Genomic DNA, 27,102 nt, shown 5'->3' on the forward strand with positions numbered 1-27,102 from the left:
GGAAAAGACAAGGAAAGGATGCTACCAGTCACTGGGAGTTATGATGTAAGGACTCTACTAGTCCCATGAGCAAACTCGTGAAAGACGACTTCCATTCCCCTTCAAAAGGTGATCAAAGGATATTACCAGTCCTATTGCAGAGATGATGTAAATACACTACCTGCGCTCTGGCAGACCAGATTAAAGACACTATCTGTCCCATGAGAGGGCACCGGGCATTAAGGTCCAAGCCCTCTGGGGAGGCTGGCGCATGGATACTACCGGTCCCTTGCTAGGGTTGGTGAAGAGCTGCTTGAATTCTCTCTTCATTACACCTCCCTCCTACAAGCATCAACACTTATGTCCTTGAATCCCTCACAAACCCCATCTGCTTTACCCCCCAGTGAGCTCTGTTGTTTGGTTATTCTGGGAGAATATCATACCAGCAGTTGTTCCCACCAATGCTCTGCTTTTCAGAAAACCTTACATCTGTTTAATGTAAATAATCATTGCCTTTTGTTCTCCTTCACTACAATTATCCAGAATGCCTGACATTAATTGCATGTATTGTGTATTTAGTAAATGAAAGTTTACTGGGTTTTTTTGTAGCCAGCATATGCTCCGATCCCTCTATGCCCTGCTCCCGGCTTCTTCTACTTCTGAAGTTGTAATGATTGTAAATGGGTAGTTGACATATCATTACTACTGCTATTTTCAACGTTCTTCCTGTTCCATCAGTCATCCTTTGCCCCTCCTGAAGTACAGAAATGGATATTCATTGCCATTGTTATAGAAGAAGCTGAAGTGAGCTTCTATAATCATTCCTTTCATGTTAGGAAGTAGAAGAGTGAGCAAGTCACAAAACGGAGAGAACGAAACGGATGGATGAATAGGTGACGACAAACACAGAGAGACCTCATGGATGTTGAGCTTTTGCACTGGCTCACCCAGTAATACTATAATGATGCTGCACCAAAAAGCCCAGCCCTTTTGGTGAAGTCCATTACTTCTTACCTTATCAGAGACTTTGAGACCTCCATCAACGAAGCCCTTCTGCTGAGAGATGAAGGAGCCATTGCAGTTTGTGCATCTGACCGAAGCCTTGTGCTTTGGCTATGCTCTTGGTTATGTGTAGTTGACACGGGTCTGCAAATACACTAAGGTGAGTGGGACTGAAACCACTCTGATTTAAGAAACCTATATAAGATGGAAAAAGAGTTTCCTAAGACATTTATTACTTCATCATTTGAATAAAGGGTTCTTCTCACTTCTACTGCAGGCCTCTTTCCAGCCCTTACTTTGACTTTCACAACTCTTGGAATTTCTTCTCCACACCTCTTAAAAAGCTTGGTGCAGTCATGAGTGTTTCCTTGAAGACCTGATTCTTTGACAATGCTTGGGTTTCCTTGTATTTGTTCAGTCTCTTCTAAAGCCCCTGGAACCATTTCCTCTCCTAATTAGGCAAGTCCATCTGAAGTTTAGTAGTACAGTCCATCTTAGTTGATTACACCATCAGTAAGACCTTTATTCTCTCATCTCTACAGTAGACCTTTCAGGAAACTAGAAGAACAGTCAACACAGGAGTCTTATCTGACATAGATATTTTAAAATATATTTTGGGTATCCACCTCCCTTCCTAGTTGCCATCAGATGTTTCTTTGGACAGTTATTTCATCAAATTAATTTTTGGTGCCTCCTCTTTGCAAGAAGTCTATTTAGGATCCCGACACCTTGTCCAGTTTCAAAAGTATTCTGAATCTGCCATTTGTGTGAAAAAGATCAGTGTAAACAGGCACCAAAAAGGATCTGTTTCCTAGTGAAACAAATCATCTTTCATTATGGCTCCTGCATGTCCTATTGATAGAGACATTTCCAGTTTTACTTACAGATGGTGTTCCTAATGTGGACAATGACACAATAACCTGTACCCTCACCTTATTTCAGTATCTCGGTTCTGTAGTGGTTCTGTGAACAAGTTTCATTTCCTGGTTGATCTGCTGTTTCAATGGGCAAAAATTGTGTCTTTGGCCCCATTATTCTATCAGAAAGGGCTTTACAGATAATCCTGAGCAAATCCTAAAACTGGCAACAACAGTGGTCAACTTAACATCATGCCTACCTACGAGACCAGGTGAAATACTACCATTGCATTATCCCAAGCCTCATTATAACCACTGGGATTGTTTTTGATTAAGATCACATTTTTAGAATGAGATTAAGAAATTCAGTATCTACTCTGGACAGCATGCTCTCAGTGGTCCTGCAAGTCGGCAGATTGACCAGCAGTTAGCTTTTACACCTTGAGGCACACCGCCCCATTCTTCGTTTCCTGCCTCTTGTGTGGAGTCGGGATAGTGAATTGAACCCTGGCTATGCTACTATGGCAGTAGGTATAGGCATGACCTGGGCATGCCATTGCTGCAACATTGCCATCCTCACAGGGTGCAGATTGTTCCTAACGGGCAAGCATCCATTCAGAATCTTTTGCTCAATTCATAAGACTTTCAATTTGCAAGAGACCTAAATATTTCAAGTGAAAGTGGACATAGTTGTACAAATTGTTCAACAATCGAACCATCTAAAAGGCCGGATTATGAGTTCACTGTTTAGAGGGGGCAGACCCGAGAGCAGAGGACGGCCCGGGACCAGGGTTCGAATCCCGGTGCGGCAGGTTTCTGGACCAGGGTCAGCGGACTCGATAATTCTCTTGCCTCGGTGCCCACTCTGATCAGCGATCACACTCGGCAACTCTGGAAATTTGCTTGCCTCATCTTCACTAATGGCCCCACCAGACCGCCAGGGATGCCTGGTCTCACCCTGGAGATACCCATTAAGGGACCAGCTCTCAGGGAAGCCAGGAAGGGTTTCGCAGCGGTCGAAGCGCCTTGGGACCCTCCGGGTAAGTAGTGCGCTATATAAATGCCTATACATAAGGACATACATACATACATGCATAAGTTGTATGGCAATACTGTTACAGCCAAAGTTTCACTTTTCAGCCTAAACAGGATTCCAAGTGGTGTGGTTTTATTGCACCCGGGATTGCCGATGACCTTATTTCACCAGCTAAAAACGTATAGACTAAGGACCAAGTAAAAGAGGTGGGGTCGGCCTGAAACTGGTGGCATAGTTCCACTTTCTGTGTTAGTCCCCGTACCAGGACATCAGTGTCATAATTTAGTCAATATCATGAGTAGCAGAAAAAAAATCACATTCCCTTTGACCCCTCCACCCCGTGAGGATTGCCTAAAAAAGATGTTGTTTTTTTCCAAATAGGAAATGTTTTTGAAAACAGTTAAATGCTGGACTGTGCTGCTGCCTGCAATAAAAATAAAATGTTGTACTCTAATAAATAGTTTCATTCTCTTTTTTCTAACTCGTTCATTTTCATTTTGTCAGATAAACAGACAGATAAATCAGCGGTATCCGGTGCCATTAGACTGCACATCAGTGTCGAGATCAAGGGGGAGGAGAAAGTGGCACCTTACCACGTCCAGTACACCTGTGTCCATGAGGTGAGTGCATGAAAGGTAGCACCATATCATGTCCAGGACACCTGTTTACATGAGGTGTGTGCATGTAAATGTAGCACATCACCACGTCCAGTACACCTACTTCCATGAGGTGAGTGCATTGAAAGGTATCACGTCCCGTATGCCTCTTTCCTTGAGATTTGTGCATGGAGAGATAGCACTTTATCATGCCCAGGACACCTGCCTCCATTCGGTGAGAACATGAAAGGTAACCCCTTATCAGGTCCAGTATACCTGTTTCCATGAGGTAGGTGCATGAAACAGTTACTCCTTACTATACCAAGTGCTTGCCCTCTGGACATGCCTGGTCTGAGCTCTATGATTCTCACCAATCCAATATCCTCCTTCCAAGAGAACTACCTTAGTGCTCTATATTCAACTCACCAGAAAAAGTGTTGGATTCCATTAATTAATTAGAGGTCCCAAGAGGTGCAATATATCTCCAGCAACATCTTCTGGGTGCTTGAAAAAACATCAAAGGTTTGTGTGGTGAAGGATGCAAAACATTTTATTATTTTTCCCATTGCAAGTGAGATTATTCCTTGGGCCTCTCAGTGGAGTAGCTAGAGTAAAATTCAAAAGACGTATGACTGTTTAAAGGTAAGTAGAGCTGGAAAAAAGTAGGGCATTTATCATACTTCCAGGAAGCATAGCTAATGATATCGAATAAGTAATGGAACCAAAGTAAATCTTGACTGTGTATATCTGTCTCCACTCTATCTCAGAACTTGTTCCACTTCCTGACAGATGTACAGAACAACGGTGTAGTGAAGATCCCAGATGCCAAAGGCGACGACCCTTGGAAGTTGTACTTCGACGAGACCGCCCAGGAGATTGTAGATGAGTTTGCAATGAGATATGGTGTGGAGTCCATCTACCACGCAATGACGTAAGAAATATGTCATGTTAATTTCAAATTTGAGGAGTTTTGGCTGCAGGTGTGGAGTTTGGGGCTCTCAACATTAAAAAGTTTTGGGGCCTGGTCGAGTGTAAATCAAGATAACTATTTGTTGCCATGAAGAACCATCACTGAAAGGCAGCTCTCAATCTTCATTTCTGAATTAGGATAATTTCAACCATTTATCATGATGAGTGGTCAAAGATCTTTGAGTCACACTGTTTTTATAAATCTAAGAACTGTGATAGGGACATGGGTTGTAGACTCCATCCATTGGTCTACAGTAATCCCTATGATGTACTTCACCAATGCTGGCAGTGCCAACTTCTCTAGTGGTGCCATCTATATGGATTCATGTTCTTGGTTGAACTTCTTTTTCTTGAATGCCCACCAACAGCAGCTGGTGAACCAAGCGGTAGGGTGTTAAAATATCGATTACAAAAATATAGCTGACATAAATATCGTTGTAAAAATATCGTTTACAAATATATCGACACCCTATACTTAAACAGGTAAGTACATAAATATTGACTCCAAAATATCGTTGTATTAATATAGATGTAAAAAATATTGACTTTTTAAATTAATTAAAATGACATTAAATAATAAATAAATATAAGTACTATTAACAAAATACATTACATTACTTTTATTTTTTAACTATTTAAAACAAATTAACAACACGTTTTAATTATAAACTTAATAAATGTGGACATATACATATATTTAACACATTACTTTATATAACAACAATAATACATACATATAATTAAAATATACAATATATTATTAATTAAAACATTTGATAGCGTAGAAGTAAAAATTACTATTCCCACTCCAGAGGGTGCAACAGTAGGGAAAGCGTTGGATAGCGTAGGGGTAAAAATTACTATTCCCACTCCAGAGGGTGCAACAGTAGGGAAAGCGTTGGATAGCGTAAGGGTAAAATTTACTATTCCCAGTCCAGAGGGTGCAACAGTAGGGAAAGTGTTGGATAGCGTAGGGGTAAAAATTACTATTCGCACTCCAGAGGGTGCAACAGTAGGGAAAGCGTTGGATAGCATAGGGGTAAACATTACTATTCCCACTCCAGGGGGTGCAACAGTAGGGAAAGCGTTGGATAGCGTAGGGATAAAAATTACTATTCCCACTCCAGGGGGTGCAACAGTAGGGAAAGCGTTGGATAGCGTAGGGGTAAAAATTACTATTCCCACTCCGGGGGGTGCCACAGTAGGGAAAGCGTTGGATAGCGTAGTGGTAAAAATTACTATTCCCACTCCAGGGGGTGAAACAGTAGGGAAAGCGTTGGATAGCGTAGGGGTAAAAATTACTATTCCAACTCCAGGGGGTGCAACAATAGGGAAAGCGTTGGATAGCGTAGGGGTAAAAAATTACTATTCCCACTCCAGGGGGTGCAACAGTAGGGAAAGCGTTGGATAGCGTAGGGGTAAAAATTACTTTTCCCACTCCAGGGGGTGCTACAGTAGGGAAAGCATTGGATAGCGTAGGGGTAAAAATTACTATTCCCACTCCAGGGGGTGCAACAGTAGGGAAAGCGTTGGATAGCGTAGGGGTAAAAATTACTATTCCCACTCCAGGGGGTGCTACAGTAGGGAAAGCGTTGGATAGCGTAGGGGTAAAAATTACTATTCCCACTCCAGGGGGTGCAACAGTAAGGAAAGCATTGGATAGCGTAGGGGTAAAAATTAATAAATATATTTAGTTTATAAAATAACAATTATTTAATCATTAATTAAATAATTAATCAATTAAATTGTAATTAATTTACTACATTTTCACTAAAAAATTCCTGTACACACACCTAAAATTAATTAATAAATTAACACAATTATTACATAATTATTAATCAATTAACTAATTGAAATTAATTAACTATTATTTATTACACTATTTATATTCATTTAAAACATTAATTAATCTATTATTTCATCATATTTAAATTACTTCCCACCCTACTCCCCTATAAACCCACAACCCGCTACGGAACTATTAATACTAAATTCTACATAAAACACAATATTAACTAATAAAATACTACTAAAAATACAACTTTGACTACAAATACTCATTGAAAACACTACATTACTTATATTTATTTAAAAAACGATATTTTTGTAAACTATGTTTTTGTAAACAATATTTATTACAACTATATTAATGTTATCGATATTACTTACCTGTCTGTCGATATTCTGGTCAGACTATATTTTTGTCATCGATATTTCTTCCTGTAGATATTTTTGCAGCGATATTTCGGTTAGTCGATATTTTTGCGACGATATTCCCGTTCTGTACCGAACCAAGCATGTGAATCAATGGACCTTTCAATAGTGGATAGCCATTGTTTTAGGTAAGTAATTTTGGGGTCATTTATTGTTTGGTTGACGTCCCATCATCAGCTGGCTCAGCAGGGGTCTGACCTCTAACATGCTTGTGGATAGCCTCCTGTGCTATCAAAAGATCCTTGACTGCTTTGTGGGGGTCTTTGCAGCAACAGTGTGTCCACCTCACCAATGGATACACTTTTGGCCTACAGAATACCAACCAGGCCACCATGTTCATATGGGCACTTGGCCTTCACTTTTGCTTTTTAAAAACAAACCCTGAAATTGAGGGTTTACTTATGAGAAGGAAAAAAGGCAATGTTGCCGACGCAGGGATTTTTCTTCCTGAGCATTGGACCCATAATTATTTGTTCGGGCATGTGTAGCTGTAGATACATGTGCTTTGCATATTCCTGCCATCTAGTATTGGGTCTGGATGTGTGTAAGTTGCTTTTCATTGAAGAAAGTCTTTTGAGTCACGAGGTAAGGTGACTCCTCCTCTTAGCATTATTGCACATGGGCATCGACTCAATTGTTATTGTTAGATTGTTTTTTTTCCACCGCCGGGTTCTAACATTTATTACAGCGCTACAGTGCAAGACCATTTTCAGGATCCTGTTGGTGCATAATCTGTGCTTATCCCGTGAGTACAGAGAAGAAGACTATAAGTTATGATTAAAAAAAACCTGCAGGACTGTATGGCACAGTGCAGAGAAATGCAGAGATGTAAAGACTAACACATGCCTGATACCTTCGTACAGGAAGATGTCGAACAACAAAAGGAAGATCTCGAGTCCTCTGCGGCCGAAGGAGAGGGAACTTTTTTGGTTGGAGATTTGGACTTCAACTTGGATATCAATTTGGAGTTGCGCGATTTGCCCCCCGGTCAAGGTGCTGTGAGTGTTCAAACCCTTCCCCTGCCCACATTAAAACTATCGGTTTCCACAAAGCAAAAGGCTTCCATGCCATCACTGCCATTTGGCCACATTCTGCATCAAGATTCAGCTTCAGCTGCCTCTTCCTTGGGCTTGGCTCCGAAAGCAAAGATAAAGCCTTCCGGTTCCGCACCGAGCTAAGATTCTACCTCTTTGGCTCCAAATGCTCCAGTTCCGAAAAGTAAAACCAGTTTGGTTACAAAACCTTCGGCACCATAACCAAAACCGGCTCTTGCTACACTCCCAGAGCCTATTTTGGAAAACATGCAGGAGAGACTCTATTCCAAGCAAAAACAGATCCATATCCATCAAGAGACTGGCCGCATTGTTCCAAAGTGACTTCTACCAAGTGGCAAACCTTTATTTAAGAAGCCATTGATTTGCCACTGCCCATTAAGAAGAAGAAAAAGGACAAGGCTCCCAGTCCCCTGCACCATATTCCTCCTACTTATCCATCTACCACCACCACCACCACCACCTGTACCGCATTCACCACAGATCACTTAAATATTGCACCTCAGGTATATCCATATACTGACCCAGATGCAGATGGATGGTAGAGGGGGGGGAATGAGGACACTTATGGTGCACCACCAGACCCCTGGCAAAATTATGACATTGACCCCCCCACCCCGGGGGACACAGATCCAGACCTATAGCTGCCAAGCCATCACCTCCTGATGATACTACATCACATCAAGAGCCTATTGCCAGAGCAACAGCATAGCATGGGTTACATTGCATAAAGAATCCATGGAAGAAGATTTTTTGTTTGATACATTGTGCATCACACACACAGGACTTCTCAATTTCTTCTAATGCTTAAAGGCATGCTGCGTCATGCAGATGATATTTTTAAGGATTCTGCACGGGGTTGCATTATCACCCCTAGGGTAGATAAGAAATATAAGGCGGCATCATCTGACCCAATTTTGATTCGATCCCAGCTTCCATCAGACTCCCTAGTTACCTCAAATGCCCGTAAATGGGCTAACTCACAAACTACATATTGATACGTCAGGCAAACGGGTTGCTGCTTAATTCGCCAATCATTGGTGAATTGCAAACACACAGGGATTATTAGCAAGATATGACAGAGTTCACTGGGATGAAATGGAGGAACTCCTCCAATATTTCCCGGAGGAACATAAAAAGAAAGGGCAAGAACTGGTTCAGGAAGGGATTTTAATTTCCAACTCCTCCATCAGCTGCACACTGGGCTCTGCGTAAACTACTGCCAGAGCCATCAATACAAGTGTCCTTCTATGCAGGCATGCCTGGCTGCGCATTTCATAATTCGAGCAAACCTTGCTCAATGTCCCATTGGATAAGGGTCATCTCTTCGGTCCACAAGTAGATGAGGCCTTAGAAAAGATAGAAAAGGACACTGAAGTTGCCAAGTCCATGGGACACTTCAAACACCCATTCCTAGGGGTTCTTTTCATCTCCCCTCTTACAGACCAGGTTCCACAGTGACATCTACAGATCCCAAACCCACATCTCTCCATTTAAAGGGTATTGTAGAGGCAACTATAAAGGTAACAACTTCAAAGGTCGGAGCAAAGGCACACCACATCGAAATGCCCCATCCGGTAGCAAACTGTCAATTACTTATCCTTTCCCCCTGATCATTTTACACCGTTTGGGGGTCAATTGCAGCAGCAGCCTATAACATCGGACCGGTGGGGGTTGGACATTATCCAACATGGTTATTGCCTGGAGCTCATCAGCAATCCTCCCAATATTCCACCTCGTGCAGACAGGCAGGCAGTCAGGAAGATCAAGCCTTCTTACTCAAAGGAGCTATAAAGCCAGTATCTCTACAACATCTAGGGTCAGAGTTTTATTCCCTGTACTTTTTTATTCCCCAAAAAGTCAGCTCCCCACAGCCCATTTTAGATCTATGTCCTCTGAATCACTACATATTATCAGAGCACTTTCATATGAACACACGTCAACAGGTGCTTCCACTTTTACAGCAGGGCGACTTCATGTCAGCACTAGACTTGAAGGATGCTTACTTTCATATCCCCATTCACCCAGCACATCGCAAATGCCTAAGGTTTGTGAAATCAGCAAAACATTACTAATTCAAGGTCCTTGCATTCTGAATCACCACTGCACCCACAGTATTCACTAAATGCTCTGCAGTGATAGCAGCACATTTACACAGACAGAGCATACATGTCTTCCTCACATTACTGTAAACCTCCTACATCAACTGGGGTTCGCCATAAATGTTCAACAGTCCCATCTTCAACCTTCACAGCTGCAACCATATCTAGGGGCTGTGCTCAAAACTAAATGGGGTTTAGCCTATCCAAATACAGCCGGAATTCAACATTTTCAAACACTGCTACCACAATTTCAGGCCAATCAATACTTGACAGTCAAAACTGTTATACGTCTTTTGGGAATGATTGCATCATGCATCGCCATAGTGCCTCAGGCAAGGCTGAACATGCTTCCTCTACAAGAATGTTTAACACAACAGTGGACTGAGTCACAGGGTCAACTGAACGATCTAGTATTAGTAGATAGACGCACTCATCACTCTCTGCAGTAGCAGAACACACAAAACCTGCTAAAAGGGTGGCCTTTCATCAACCCTTTTCCACAGTTTGTGCTAATAGCAGACGCATACCTCACAGGGTGGGGTGTTCGCTTACACAATTTCTATCTGAGACACCAAACACCAGAATATCCACATCAACTGCCTAGAGCTTCAAGCTGTTCACCTAGCATTGAAAGCAATTCTCACCATGACACCTCACCTCATAGGCAAGTATGTACAAAATGACTGCTATGTACTATGTAGAAAAATGAGGGAGGGGACACACTCTCTACAGTTGTCACGCCTCTCTCAGACAATTTGGCATTGGGCAATCCATCTATTAGCGGAACATCTTCCGGGTACAGACAACCCATTTGCTGACCTCAACAGCAGAATGCAGCAACAAGTCCACAAGTGGGAACTCCACCCCCAAGTCCTCCTCCCCCTACTTCCACAAGTCGGGCTTTCCAACAATGGACCTCTTTGCGACTGCAGAGAAAGCAAAATGCCCAAACTGCGCCTCCAGGTTCCCACATCCTCTATCCGAAGGCAATGCACTATGGATGAGTTAGTCAGGGATATTTGCCTGTGCTTTTCCGCCTCTCCCTCTTCTTCCGTTTCTGGTTTGGAGGCTCAAGCAAACATCTCTCACCCTCATTCTGGTGGCTCCCACATGCGCTCATCAGCTTTGGTTCACCACACTGCTTGAACTCTCAGAAGTTCTACACAAGCTGCTTCATCTCAACCCAGATCATCTCACGCAGAACAATGGCAAAATCTGACATCCAGTGCCAAAGGAGCGAAATCTTGCGATTTGGCTCCTGAAGTCATAGAATTCATGTACCTAAATTGCAACCAGAATGTATGACCATTCCTAAAGAAGCACGTAAACCTACCACTAGAGCTTGTTATGTAGCCAAATGGGAAATTTGTTTTTTTACTGTTCCAACAAAAATATTGATACACTCAATGCATTTGTACAAAACATTATTTATTGCCTTTTGCATTTACAGTGCTCTGGCCTTGCTTATACTTCCATATGCTTACATCTTGCGGCTGTGGCTGCTTATCTACAAAACGTCCAACATGTATCATTGTTCAAATTTCCAGTTATTAAGGCTTTCACACGAGGCCTGAATAGAGTGATACCACCCAAAGTCCCACCTGCACCCATGTTTAATCTCAATATTGTTCTCACAAAACTTATGGGTCCACCCTCTGATCCATTACACAATTGCCCCCTCCAATTTCTATCTTAGAAGGTTGCTTTCTTAATTGGCATCATTCCACTAAGGCGTATCACTGAGATCCAGGCACTAACTTTAGAAGAACCTTTTTTCCAACTACATAGGGATACCAACCCTAAATTCCTTCCAAAGGTGATGCCTCTTTCCACATTAACCAATCGGTTGAACTACCTGTTTTCTTCCCTCAATCAAATTCTGTGTCAGAAAGAGCTCTGCAGACACTGGATGTCAAAAGAGCATTAACCACATCGCTGCTGTGTTTATTTTTCCCCTGTGCTGGAAATTGCCATTTTGCTGGTGTCATGACGAGCTCAGCTCGTCATCAGCACAGCTCAACTGTGCCTCATGACGAGCTGAGCTCGTCATGAGCATGGAAGGGGTTAACATATTATATGGATAGAACAAAAGACTTTGGCAAAACAATATCATTCTTTGTTAGTTTTGCACGTCCTCATACAGGAAAGCCCATTTCTAAATCTGGCATTTTTAGATGGATTGTTAAATGTATTCAGAAATACTATATCAAAGCTAAACAAACTTTATCTATATCCCCTAGGGTGCACTCTACTCTCAAACAAGGGGCATCTGTGGTTTTCTTGGGCAACATCCCAGTAGCTTGAATTAGTAAAGCAGCTACATGGTCTACACCACACACTTTCACTAAGCACTGTTGTGTTGATGTTCTAGCATGCCAAGAACCGAATGTAGGACAGGCGGTGCTACGTACACTTTGTCAAACAACTTCAACAGTCACTGGTTAGCCACCGCTTTTCGAGGACCCTGCTATACAATCTATACAAACCATGTGTACCTACAGCCACACATGCCTCAAATGGATTATGTTACCATGTAAGCATCTGTTCTTGTCATATAGTGCTATAGATTCACATGTGCCCAACCTCCTCCACAGACACCTCTGGTTGTTGCATTTCTTATCTATTCTTTCATACGCAGGGACATCTCTTTACTGATACTTACTTATTCTCCATTCTCTCCTCTGGGAAAACAATCTAACAATGGAGCTGACGTCCATTCGCACTATTACCAAGAGGAGGAGTCGCCGTACCTGGTGACTCGAAAGACTTTCTTTGAAGAAAAACAACTTGCATACATCCGGACCCAACTATAGATGACAGGTATATGCAAAGCATGTGAATCTACAGCATTACATGCCAAGAACAGTAATATATTCCTTCCAGCCTCGGTCCACCATGCCACACAGTACTAAAAGGGCAGACCTTTAATTACATGAAAGACAGCCACCTTTCACTAGACATCTATCCGCCTCTGATCAATCTGAGCAAAATTCACAGCAGTAGCTCCACCAGCAGTCAGAAAGGGGTTTCCTCAACTATATATCATCAACACCTCCTTCGACACCGCCACCTTCCCGGAGAGCTGGAAGCATGCCAAGCTCAGCGCCCTACTGAAGAAACCAACAGCGGACCCCACCAACCTCAAAAACTTCGCCCCATCTCGCTCCTTCCTTTTCCTGCCAAAGTCATCGAGAAGATCGTCAACAGACAGCTTGCCGCCTTCCTCGAGACAAACGGATCCCTCGACCCCTCGCAGTCCAGTTTCAGGGCCAATCACAGCACCAAGACCGCCCTCATCGCAGCAACCGACGACATCTGAGCCCTGCTCGACAACGGGGAAACAGCGGCACTCATCCTCCTCGACCTCGCCGCAGCGTTCAACACTGTCTGCCACCGCACCCTAATACAGCGCCTCAGCAACATCGGCATCCAAGAGAAGGCACTGGAGTGGATCGTCTCGTTCCTCGCCAGAAGAACACAAAGAGTCCGCCTCCCCCCGTTCCGATCCGAGGCCACTGAAGTCATCTGCGGCGTTCCGCAAGGATCATCACTCAGCCCCACCCTCTTCAACGTCTACATGAGACCTCTTGCCGCCATTGCACGCCAACACAACCTCAACATCACCTCCTACGCCGACGACACCCAGCTGATCCTCTCCCTCACCAGAGACCCCGACACCGCCAGAACCAGCCTGCACGAAGGGATGAAAGACGTCGCCGAGTGGATGAAGAACAGCCGCCTGAAACTGAACTCAGACAAGATGGAAGTCCCCATCCTGGGACCATCGCCCTCCGCCTGGGACGACTCCTGGTGGCCCCCAGCCCTGGGCACCGCTCCCAAGCCAACAGACCACGCATGCAACCTGGGCTTCATCCTGGACTCCTCCCTCTCAATGACCAGACAAGTCAACGCCATCTCCTCATCATGCTTTCTGTGGTAAATATTTGATTTACCGTCTTAATTTCTATGCAGGTAAGTACTTAATCAATAATAACTCAATCGGGAAGAAAGACGCAGAGTCCGTGGTGTTAGAGTTCTTAGGGGTTTTATTCCTTAAAAAGGAATGGTCAAGACCGGTTATCGGGTTCCTACCACCACTAGGGTGTAGGAAGGGATAGAGCAATATTTTATTGACAATACATAGCTTATATACTTAAGTTACATTATAGAAACCAATACAGTAGGCGTAACAGCTGAGAGAAACAAGATAAAACACACACGTGGTACTGATACGTAATTAGAAGGCGTGAACTAGGCGTGAACATAGAGGTGTGTGCTAGAAACGTCACAGGTAGGTGTCATAAGTGGGTGGCAACAATAAGCAGAATCTTGCAATGTCAGCAGAAATCTGAGGCCTGGATGCGCGCGCAGCTGCATGACGTGTGATTGACGTGAAGCTGGAGGGTGCAGGGAACTTGACATTTACACTAACGGAAAGAGACAGAAGTCTGGCATGTCAGATCAACTTGTGCTTCTATCATATCTGATATCTGATGTTTAGGAACTGAGCTATCTGGACGGAAAAGGTCTCTGGGGCAGAAGCTATTCTATACTGACTGTGAGTGCGTGTATAAGCGCCTGAGTGTCTGCATGAGAAGCGTGGGGCATGGGCCTTCCATGGGAGCATGGTAACAGAGGCTATGAATTACTTGCACAGAGACAGTGAGGCCGGGCCCTTTGCTCTGCAGCTGGGGGGATGTTTACTTAAACTAGTAGGCAGGAATGCATTTCCGAGGAGCGGAACAGATAATTCGAAGGTTGAATTCAGTCTTGGCAGGCAGCAGGCTGAGCTAAGCGCGGTGGGCCGCGCTGGAAGTAAGGCAGAGGTCACGGGTACAGAGGCAGCCTGGGCTGAGGCTTTCAGAGTCAGAAAGCAGGAAAAAGGCTCGATGGCAGAATTCAGGGCCTACTTCGCCAGAGCTGAAAAACGTGTAAAGTACACCACAAAAAGACGTTGGCACAGCATACTTAGAAACTGAATATTAAACCCATTCATGGTGGGTCTGAAAGAGGACATGTTAACGTTGGACGCAAATGTATTTGCGTCTTCATAGCTGGCACAGGAGGGAAGTTACATGCACTTCAAGCTGGTACATGGAGACGGTGGGGTACACGTTAGGGAACATAACTTGACCATAAAATTTAATTTTCCTCATTCCCTCCTTGTTCCCTACGGACCCTTCATGATATATCGATCCTCATGAATCGATCAGTCTGTTCTTGTAACATCATTTGCTCGTCTTTCTTCCTTTGATTGTTCGAGAGGAAACTGGAATGTTCAATGCACGATGTGGCACACAGTCCACAAATCGCTGGGCCACACTGTAGGCACAGGCAGCAACTGAATACTATGACAAGGGCAATGCCTAGGAAGGATAGGATCTTCCATCCCCAAGCGGTCAACGTTGTCCAGAACCAACCGGACCAAGTCCAGGTGCCTGGATTCTGATGTATCAAACTTGCAATCTTATGAAGACGTGTAATAGCTTTGTATACAGATGGCGCGTTTTCTGGAATGAAAACACAGCAACTTGACCCGATGACCTTACAAGCTCCACCTCTATCTGCCAAGATGACGTCAATAACAAGACGATTTTGAAGGACAACAATCCGCATAGCAGACTGCTCCTCTGTTAAGTTACCTAGGGCGGAGGCAGTTTCATGTACTACTGCTTCAAGTGTTCTAGTTAATCTCCGTATTAATTTACTGTTTTGGACGGGACCTGTGAAGAAAAAGAATCCTTTATTGAAATCTGTGTATTGCTCCCATGCCGTTTCAGTATAGTCGACAATCGGGAGGTCTCTTCGGAATCTATTCATTGCTAGATTTGTATTTCTATGATAATCAGGAGGAGCCAGGAAAACAGGGGGCAGAAGGAAGGCAATGTAACAGGTACCATCCCAATCTGAAGGTAAACGTATGTATGCGGTATGGCCACAAACAAAGTAGGAATGACGTGTAGCTCGAAATGAGGACCTACCCTCATCAGTGAATTCAACTACAGTAGTACATTTACTATGACCTAAGTGTACTGAACCCTTCTTTCTAACACAAAGATGACCAGTGACTGGTAATACTGACATAGAGGGGAGAATGGGTGCAGCTTCGGACTCAATAGTAAGAATCATAAGGTTAACTGTGTAATTACCTAATCCATATACTTCGTTTTCTAGATCAGTTCCTATTCTAACGGATTGTCCACTTCCATCAGGGTAACAGACGTCGAACAGAACTGAATTCAGGTTTCCCCAAATCCAGCCCCCCTCGCTGGTAACAGCAATATCAGAATCTAAAGAATTGATCAATCTACTCCATGCACCACAGGAGCCATTGTGAGTGAACGGATACGGAAAGAGGGGCAGAACTCCCTTGTATTTCTGATGGGGAGGGAGTCGGCCACATATCCAACAGTTTGTAGCATTGCTGGTCTGATGGGAGTGATGTAACATGCTAATGAATGTGTTGTTGCGCAGCGCAAGTCTGTGAGACAGTTCATGAGGCGGTAGTGTACTAAAAGAATGTTCAGCAGAAACATTGTAAGCAGATTGTTCACGCTTGAAGATAGGGTAGTATATGGGAAGCAATATGCTTGCCACAATAATCAGAAGACTTAGAAAAAACATAATCAATAATGTCACTATACAGTGGCTGCGGAGTGATTTGCAATATGCACGTTTCTTGAATTGTCTCTCTCTCTCTCTTTCTCGATCTAGGGGATACATGTCAGAAACTATTTAACCGATTCACCTAGGGGAGGACTTAAACAATTAAACTGTCTGACTTGCTAGATCGAAGTTTCAGTCTATACTCCTCTTGGGGAGTTTTTTCTCGTTCTGGAACTTTAAAGTCACTAGGTTCAATACAGTCTTTGGTGGGGGTGGACGAGTCTGTGTCTGGTTTCAGTTCGTTGCACTTTTTAATATGACTCGTGTGGATCCACCCCTTTCTGCCTTCCACTTTGATTGCTGTCCTCGTAGTAAGAAGGACGGTCTTCGGCTCCTTCCAGCGGGGCTCCAGCGGGCTTTTCCTGTCAAAATTCCTAATCAGGACGGTGTCACCTGGACGGACATCGTGTGGCTTTACATCAGTGTTGTCAGGGAAGGCTGCAGCAACCTGTGAACGACATGATTGGAGTGCAGACATCAAGGAGGCAAGGTAATCTGTCAGCATATTACAATCAACATCAGTAATTTTCTTAGGCATGGGCGTCCCCCACATATTCGGTGGCCTGCCAAAGACCACTTCGTGCGGGGATAGTCCTGATCTCGAATGGGCAACCATTCTCATGTAGAATAATGCAACTGGGAGGGCGACTATCCAGTCGACCCCTTTCTCTTTACAAACTTTGGCAAGACGGGTCTTTAGTGTCTGGTTATGCCTTTCTACAAGGCCTGCGGCTTCGGGATGTCGGACACAATGGAATCTCCACTGATATCCTAGCAGAAGGGAGACATGCTTCATGAGTTCGGATGAGAACGGCTGTCCGTTATCTGAGTACACGACACAAGGCAAGCCGTATCGTGGGAAGAATTCTCGAACCAGCTGCCTGGCAGTGGTCGGGGCAGTGTAATCTGAGACTGGGTATGCTTCGGTCCAACGGGAAAGTGCACAAACAACTACGAGGACATATTTGAATCCCCGACAACGGTCCATCTGGATATAATCCATCTGGAGGACTTCAAAAGGGTGATCGGGAGGATGGAATCCACCTTGCTCTACAGGAACGCTTTTACCTGGATTGAACTGACAACAGATCATGCAAGTACGCACTTTCTGTTTTGCTGCTGCTCGTAAGTGTTTGTTATACCAGAGATTCTGTAAACTGTCTAACATAGCTTTCTCTCCTAGATGTGCCGGACTATGTGCTGTATTTATCATGATTTGAACCATTGAGTCAGGGAGAAACCATGTAGATTTTCCCTTCGTGACCCATCCTTGATCTGTCTGAATCCCTCCTAGTTCAGTCCATTTCTTTATTTCGTCTGAAGTGGCATGCGTCTGGATATCGATTACATCTAGGGTGGGATCCCTGACTGACATACACTGTGTCGGTACTATTGTCTTTGTCACATCAGTAGTTGGGTGTGAGTCAATGCTGTATGTTTTGCTGTCTGATCTGCCAGGTCGTTACCCTGGGAAACAGAATCTGTAACTTTAGTATGTGCTTTACACTTCATGACGGATATGCCCGAGGGTAGATGTATTGCTTCTAACAGTGCTTGAATGAGGGGACCATGTTGGATCTTGGCACCATGAGAGGTCAAGAAACCTCGTTCTTGCCATAACATTCCGAAGTCGTGTACAACTCCGAACGCATAACGGGAATCAGTGTATATGTTAACATTTCTGTTCTTGGCTAGTATACAAGCTCGGGTCAGAGCAATGAGCTCCGCCGCTTGAGCAGACAGTGTGTCAATACGATGTGTTTCTTTAACTTCAGTTTCAGTGGTCACTGCATACGCGGCCCCTAATTCTCCTGTACTTGTTCTCATGCATGAACCGTCCACATAAAGTGTCAGGTCTGGATTTGTCAGTGGGACATCTGTTAAGTCTCGTCGAGGCTTTGTCACTGCATTAATGATCTCTATGCAATCATGCGGGGCTGGATCTGTCATAATTGTAGGTAACAATGTTGCGGGGTTCAGAATGCTACAGCGTCTGATTTCTATGTGTGGCTGGAAGAGCGTCAATTCATAACCTGTCAGCCGTGCTATAGTCAAGTGCTGAGTCTGGGTTCTGTTTAAAAGAACCTCTACAGAATGTGGAACTTGAACTGTTAATGGATGTCCTAAAACAATTGAGTCACTCTGTCTGATTGCTAGCGCTGTTGCTGCTACTGACTTCAAGCACGCAGGGAGTGCCTGGGCTACTGAATCCAATGTACTTGAAAAATAAGCGCAAGGCTTATGTGAACCTGCTTGGTCTTGAGTGAGGACAGACAACGCTGTACCATCACGTTCTGTAACAAAAAGTGTAAAAGGTTTGCTGTAACATGGTGTCGCTAGAACTGGTGCTTGGCATAAAGCTTTCTTTAATTCTTCAAAAGCCTGTGTATGTTCCTGAGTCCAAGGAAGGGCAGTCGAAGTCGCTGCCTCCTGTGTTGTTAACTGGATGAGTGGTTTGGCTAGAAATGCATACTGGGGAATCCATTGTCTGCAGTACGAGGTGAGGCCTATAAAGGCCCGCACCTCCTTTTGTGTCTGGGGTTGTGGCATATTTACAATTAACTGAATGCGATCGGGAGTGAGCTGTCTCCCCACTTTGGACAGCAAGTGACCCAAGTACACAACTTGCTGAACACAGAATTGTAGCTTCGAAGGAGACACCTTGTGTCCCTTGTCGGCCAGAAAATGTAAAACTGTCAGTGATGCTTGTTCACATTCGGGTTCACTTCGTGCGGTGATCAGCAGATCATCGACGTATTGCAGTAAAGCGGTGTTAACTGGCATTATGATACAATCAAGTTGTCTTTTCAGTGCTTGACTAGATGCTGGGGCTTTCTGTGAATCCTTGAGGTGCGCGTGAAAATTTGAAACTTCGTCCATTTAAACTGAATCCGAAGAGATATTGGCTCTCTGGGTCAATAGGTACACTGAAGAAGGCGTTCTTGAGGTCAATTACAGTAAAGAACGTTGCTTCTGAATCAATAGCAGTCAATAGGGATGAGATGTCGGGAACCACAGGGTACTGTGGAACAATGCATTTATTCAGTTCTCTTAAATCAATCACCAGCCGATATACTGGCGGTGCATTGGGATCAGTACGTTTAAGAATCGGAATGATGGGGGAATTACAGACATTGGAGTCGGTCTCTACAACCACTCCTTGGGCAATGAGCTCTTCAATGATTTCCAGTAAAGCCACTACAGCATCGGGTGGTAACTTGTATTGTCTGATTCTGGGTAAAACAACACCTGGTTTGAGTGTAACACGGTATGGTGTAATGTGCATACAACCTACATCAGTTGGGCCTTTTGCCCACAAGTGATCTGGTACATTTTTCAATCTGACATCAAACTCTCGTAACACATAATGACCCTTAAAGTCTCGCAGGAAAAGTCTAACTCCTTCCGGAGAGCAACATATAACAGCTCCTAGAGCCTTCAATGTCTTTATTCCTAACAAGTTTTCTGGACATGATTTCGTGAGTAACAGGTCTGTAACACGTGATAATGGACCCACAGCCAGGGGGACGGGTTTCGATACCTCATTTACAATAGGCTGTCCTGAAAAACCAAGGGAAACGTTCTGTGAGCCTGAGAGGGGTGCCCCTGGGACTTCATCATGGCTGATTGTGGTGCGACTTGCCCCTGTGTCAATTAAAAACTTTCTGTCTTTTCCCAATACTTGACTGTGTACATAAGGACCCTCTTGATCTACAGGAATCTCAATAAGAGGCAAGCCACCCTCCCTCTCTAGGATGTTTGTTATGTTATGTTATGTTAAAAGATTTATACCGCGCACGTACACCGAGACGGTTTCTTGGCGCTCATAACAAACATAGCTAGCCAGGGCAGGAGAGTTACTCAAAAGCCACCTTGAAAAGGTGTGTTTTTAGGGTTTTGCGGAACAACTCATATGAGGTAAAATGACGAAAGGAAGAAGGGAGGGAGTTCCAGTAGGAAGGGCCTAGGAAGGAAAAGCATAATCCTCCATGTTTTTTTCGGCGGAATGATGGAATGCAAAGGAGATTATTGGCAGAAGATCGTAAGTTGCGGGTAGGAGAATAACGCTTAAGTTTGGAGGAAATAAACTCAGGGGCCTGGTTATGCAAAGATTTGAATAGGGTGCAGCCTAGCTTAAAGGAACATCGTTTAGCCACAGGGAGCCAATGGAGGCTCCTCAGGAGGGGGGAGACATGCTGGTGTTTGGGTTGGTGGTACACCAGGCGTGCTGCCTGGTTCTGGATCAGCTGAAGTTTGTGAAGCTGATAGCCAGGAATCCCCACATACAAGATGTTGGCAAAGTCAACTCTGGAGATGACCAGAGCCAGTGTTACTAGAATGAGTGCCTCTCTGGTTAGGAATCTACAGATCTTGCGAATCCTGCGTAGTTGGAAAAAGCAGGATGATGTCACCGCTGAGATCTGAGGTTTCATGGAGAGATCCTCCGAGATGATCACTCCTAGGCTTTTCACAGAGCTGACCGGGCAGGGGGGGAGACCCAAAGAGGGGGGCCAATAGTTGTCATCCCAAGGGTTGGACGGACCACCCATCAGGACAAGTTCCGTTTTAGACGGATTCAGCTTGAGCTGGCTGTGAGCCATCCAGTCCGAGATGAGTAACATGGTTGTTTGGAAGTTGAGGCAAGAGGAAGGTGTAACGTCCAAAGGAAAAATCAGTTGTAAATCATCGGCATAATTGTATATTGTAGCAGAGGAATGGCGAAGGGAAGCCATGAGTGGTTGCATATAAAGATTAAAAAGGAGAGGAGAAAGAGCAGAACCCTGGGGAACACCACAAGTGAGGGGAAGAGAAGAAGCAGAAAAGGTGGAGAGGTGGACTGCCTGGGAGCGGTCCTGCAAGAAGGATTGAACCCAGTCAAGGGCAGTGCCCCGAATGCTGGCGTTACTGACACGGTCGATCAAGATAGTATGATCGACCGTGTCAAAAGCCGCCGACAGGTCTAACAGAACAAGGGCTTGGGGGATATTGTTGTCGGCCCCAGTTCGAAGTGTGTCCATCACAGCTGCAATCACCATCTCCGTAGAATGCAGGGGGCGAAAGCCCGCCTGCTGGGGATCAAGGAAGAAGGAAGACTCAATAAAAGCGCTCAAACATTTGGTGACGTAGGTCTCTAAGATCTTTCCCAGGAAAGGAAGAAGGGAAATAGGTCTATAGTTGCTTAGCACTAGGGGGTCTGCACTGGGCTTTTTCAGGATAGGTAACACTACCGCCTGCTTAAAAGCTTCTGGGACGACGCCTGAAGTTAAAGAGGAGTTAAGAAGGGCTAGGGCGGGGCCAGGGCAGTGCATAAAGATTTCTTTGAAAATATGTGGGGGGCAGCAATCCTTCGGAGACCCGGAGCTAACTTTGTGAAGGAGACTGTTGAATTCAGTGATGGAAATGGGAGGGAAAGATAGAAATTTCTGAGAGTTTTCCGGGGGGAGGGGAAATGATTTGGTGGGAGAAGGTGGAGAGATATTGTTTTTGATGGTGGAAATCTTATCTTGAAAGAAAGCATTGAGCTCATCGCACAGAGCCTGAGTGGGAACAGGTGGGAGGGTGACACGATCGGGAAGGGAGAGCTCGTTGACTATTGAGAAGATGTCTTTGGCTTTTGAAGCCGACGCCAAGATTTTACCAGAGAAGTAGGAAGTCTTAGCCTCAAGAATGGAGGATTTGTATTTGCTAAGTAAGCTTGTAAATTCAGTCTTGAGTGCTTGGTCGTATTTGTGGCGCCAGCGCCGTTCAGCCTGCCGAAGAGCCAATTTGTCTAGTTTCAGCTGGTCAGTGAACCAGCGCTGGGCGTCGTGGGGACGTGAAACTTTAATAGCCTTTAAAGGGGCTACAGTATCAGCAGCTGTCTTCACCCAGTACTCGATAGCGGAGGCTTGGTCCGAGACTGATTCTGAGGTTGAAGGGACTGAGGCCGCCAGGAGAGAATGAAGTATTGAAATATCGGCATTCTTCCAGTTGCGAGCTATGATGCTAGCGGGGCGCGGGGGCGAGAAAAACTGGGAAGATCAATGGAAAAAGACACAAAGTGATGGTCAGACCAAGTGCAGGGGGTGACCGAAGGAGGTGAGTGATCGAGGTTGGCGGTCCAAACCTGGTCAAGTATATGACCTTTACAGTGGGTGGGGGCAGAGATCAATTGCTGACAATTCAGGCTAGTGAGGGTGTCAGAAAACAGCTTAGAGAGTCGGCATTCTTGGGGGTCAGTGGGCCAGTAATTGAAGTCTCCCAAGATAAGAATTCTGGAATGATTTATAAGAAGCTGGGAGAGAAGTTCCCCAACAGCTTCAGCAAAAGCCGGCATGTAGGTGGGAGGTCTATACATAAGGACACAGATAAGGGAGGTAGTGGTTGAGCGAAGCTGGATAACGAGGGTTTGAGAATTGGGAATGGGAGTGCAGTTTAAGGTAGAAAATACATGTTCCTTGCGAATAATGGCTGCTACTCCTCCGCCGGCTTGGCCCCCGGGGCGGTCAACATGAAGAATGTAATAGCCGATGGGGAGGGCGGCCAAAATATCGGGTGCAGAGTCCTCCGTCAGCCAAGACTCAGATATAAAGAGAATGTCTACATTAGTATCTTCTAGTAGGCAGTAGATTTCTAGTTGGTGTTTCACCAAGGAGCGCGTATTCAGGTAGAGGATAGTAAGAGTACAGCTGGCAGATATAGGTGATGGGGTGTTAGCGAAGACATGGGAGGGAGCAGGACCAGGCAGTGGAGAGAGAACCGAACAGGGAGTGGTGGAGATGCCACACTCTTGAGTACGCCTAATGGCCTCGGGTGGCAGGGGGACTGGGAGTTGAAGGGAATACAAGTCCTCGGGTGAGTACCTGAATGTCTGGGCAGAATGAGGGGCCGCAGGACGCAGCCGGCCGCGGACGGGCGCAGACGGGCAGGACTTTGGCTTGACTTCGGCGCGAAGTCGGCGCTCCCGCTGCGCTCGTCCGCTGCGCTTCCGCCATGACGTCATCTTATGTGGATGAGGCATTAAACCACTAGACCGCTAACCTGCGCTGTAAGAGGCAGGGCGGAAGTGGATCAAGCGATGCAGGGAATGGCGCTCTCAATGCGACCCTCCACACAAACGGCACTCAGCCGGGGCGGACCGAGGTCTAGAGCTTAGAAAAAAACAGGTGAGCACTTTCACAGTCCCTAAGCAAGAAGCCAGATAGAGTAATACAATTTTATTCAATGAGTTAAAATACACAGCGCGAAATGCGCGACTCCGCTTTAAAAATCAATTAGTCAGCGTGTTAAAATACACAGCGCGAAATGCGAGACTCCGCTTTAAAAACTATTAATCAGCTTGTTATCAGCCTGGCAGGATAGGGAGATAGCGAGTGTCCCACCCAACCTGGAACGCCACGTCTGTCAACTGTGGCTCGAGTGAAACAGGAATAAATACACCACGGTCAATAACCACTAGACCGCTAACCTGCGCTGTAAGAGGCAGGGCGGAAGTGGATCAAGCGATGCAGGGAATGGCGCTCTCAATGCGACCCTCCGCACAAACGGCACTCAGCCGGGGCGGACCGAGGTCTAGAGCTTAGAAAAAAACAGGTGAGCACTTTCACAGTCCCTAAGCAAGAAGCCAGATAGAGTAATACAATTTTATTCAATGAGTTAAAATACACAGCGCGAAATGCGCGACTCCGCTTTAAAAAGCAATTAGTCAGCGTGTTAAAATACACAGCGCGAAATGCGAGACTCCGCTTTAAAAACTATTATTATGTTTGATGTGTATCGTGGATAATCGGGGTAATCAGATTGGGCATACTGGTACATCTGTTGCGAAACTTGCTGAGTCGCGGCAATGGGCTGCGGCTGTGACTGTGACTGTCTCTGAGGTACCGCTACGGTCTGTGCTGTATGTGGTGAAACATGCATAGGCTGTGTATTCTGCATGGGCTGTATATTCTGTGAAGACTGTTGATGACCATGATCTTGTCTAGGCGGGTGCGGTCTTTCTTTAGTTTTACCTGTTGATATATTATGCTTCAGGACTGGGCATTCGTGTACATAGTGACCTGGCTGCTTGCAGTAATTGCATGTCCCTTTAACGGGAGCTGCGGCGTGACCTGTCTGGGTCGTACCCTTTCTCTGGCCGTCGGCTGGAACCGATTGGGCCACTAACATTTTCATTTTCGTGTCTTTCATGCGTTTCTGTTCCTGATCCTGTTCTTCTCTAATTCTGTTCTGATGGTATTGTAACATCTGTAGCATCTGGGATGGGGTATTTGCCTGCCAAGTACTTTCAACTTTGTACACGCGGTTCTTAACTAATGGCAGGGAATTCTCGACTAATTTTGATACAAAAAGATGCGGGTACGACTCGCTACTTGGTTTAAGGCCACTATTAATAATGAAACATTTCTCGAATCTTGAATAGAAGTCACTAGTATCTTCATCGTGTTTCTGTTTACAGGCTGAGATTGCGTCCCAGTCTTCCTTTCTAGTTGTCAGTAATCTTGGCAGAACCTGTACTATTAAACCTGGTAATGCTTTAGTTTTCTCCCCAAGGCCTAGCCCTGGGGTACGAAGTTTCTCCTCATCTTCTATTTCTGTCCATACAATCTTTTTATCTCCCACCTCCCATTCTCTTTCTTTCAGTTTCTCGTAGATGCCCGTGGGCAGCAGTACCTTTAACATTTTCATAATATCTTCATATGTGTAATCTCCCATCAGTAACATGTCTTTAAGTTCTCTGTGAAAACCTGCAGGGTCTTTATCGTGACAGGGTACTAGTTTCTTCATTTCCAATAGTTCTAACTTGGTTAGAGGTGTGTGTACATACACACGTTTCAGAGTATTATCGGTACCCATGACTGGGTGTACTTCTCGTAATGGGTTCTGACTTTCAATGCCATGCAGGCGCTCCATATGATACATTTTTCTTACTGAGGGCGGAGCGGGAACATATTGTGAACCTAGGAAAGTGTTATATCTGTGTCGTTGTTCTAGAATTATTTGAATTAACTTGGTACTTAGGCCTCTCCATCTATCCATGAGTAGTGCTTCTAAGGTATCGTGTAAGGGACCTGGGTCAGAATGTTGATGTCTGAATAACGTGAGGAGGTGCTGAATCATGTATACACCTGCTAACTTCTGCTCGTCTGGGGAAAGGTTCAGAAATGTCTGTGCTACTGTGTCATCATTGTATATATTAGGATTGTCAGCCCACAGTACTGCTGACCGGGCTAGTTCTTGTTCATCCATAGAATTGAGTACATGGTACCCCATTCGTTCTCGGAGCAATTTATCAGTCTCCTGAAACTGATGTTCAGGAGAATTCGGTTTTGTTATGCCAGAGAGGAAGACTCTCTTGCTTTCTGGACGAATACCTTTCCTAAGGTAAGTTCCCTTACCTACATACGCTATCGTTTCTGTCGTTTTTTCTGGTTCTTCAGGTTCTTCCTCCTCCTCGGAGGAGGCATTCTCTTTTTCTTTTTCTTTTTCGTGTATCTCTATTACTGCTTTTCTTATTTTCTTGTACATACTAGCTATGCAACCCCCTTTATCATGTCTTCCTTCGGATATATTCTGACCCCACTTATTTAGGCCGTCCAGCTCGTCCTGTTCTGTCCCAGGCCTGTCTCGTTCTCTTATTAAGCAATTTATGAAAAAACGTAGTATATATGCTTGAGTGTCAACTTTCTGATGTGCCATGGCTTCCTTAATACTGTCAGGGTCTTCCCCGGTCCGGACAAAATTATATATTCTATCTAGGTACTCTTTCATTCCTGAGAAGTACAGTAGGTAATCTGTAGCTTGTCGTAAGCGTAGTGATGCTATAAACATCCTATCGTCTTTACCAGGTACTGGATCGTATCTGCAAACTTGAAGCGGTTCTTTGAGTGGGTCGAGACGGGGTGATTGGAATGTAAAGGGCTTCTGCGTGTCCCTGAAGTTTAATCTGTGTGTTGCTGGCGGGGTCTGGTGACCCCCGGTCGCACCTCCTGAAGCTGAGGCTTGAGCATTATCTCTCTGTGGCGTCTGTATCGGTATTTGAATTTGTCTTTTAGTAGGATCTATCGTAAGCGGATTTGGTATATTAAGTTTAGGTGTGGGAAGTGGTGGAGGTGGTGGAACAGTCTGTCGGACGGGGGAACCTTGTTGTGGTAGTGGCGGAATACGATCTTGGGGCGGATTGCCACCTCCGTCACCGTCAGTAGGCGGGACGTGGACAGGTAGATTGGTATAAGCGGGAGCTACATCCTCTAGATAGGAATTCAGGAATATGTCTTTAGTGGTCCTGTGAGTTACTTTAGTTGGAACCAATGGTGGCGGCAGATTTTTCGGCATTTCTGAAGTGGCTTCAGGCGAACCCTCGGCCACAAGATACATGCCATTTACAAGATTGTTTCGTGCGCGGTCTACTTGTTCTGATTTTACTCGAATCCCTTCAGTAACTAATTCGTTTTCTCGGGCTTTATCTGACTCTTCTCTATGTCTGTCTTCTCTACGGAGTGCTTTTTCAGTACGCTTATGTGATTCTTTACGCCAAAATTCTATGGCGTCTTTCTGCGATTGTCTAGCTTTCTTTTTCCATAGTGCTTCCTCTACCTTCATGATGCACTCGGCATCCCATGTTCCGGTAACGGGCCATCTGTGTCTCTC

The 27,102-nt window shown here is 44.9% G+C and overlaps 1 pseudogene; it reads left to right on the forward strand.

The window, feature by feature from the left end:
- Nucleotides 1–27,102, forward strand: part of LOC147659080 (protein unc-13 homolog A-like) — a 111,809-nt pseudogene that overhangs the window by 73,221 nt on the left and 11,486 nt on the right.

Source organism: Lissotriton vulgaris, unplaced genomic scaffold, assembly GCF_964263255.1.
Source record: "Lissotriton vulgaris unplaced genomic scaffold, aLisVul1.2 SCAFFOLD_413, whole genome shotgun sequence".
Taxonomy (NCBI): domain Eukaryota; kingdom Metazoa; phylum Chordata; class Amphibia; order Caudata; family Salamandridae; genus Lissotriton; species Lissotriton vulgaris.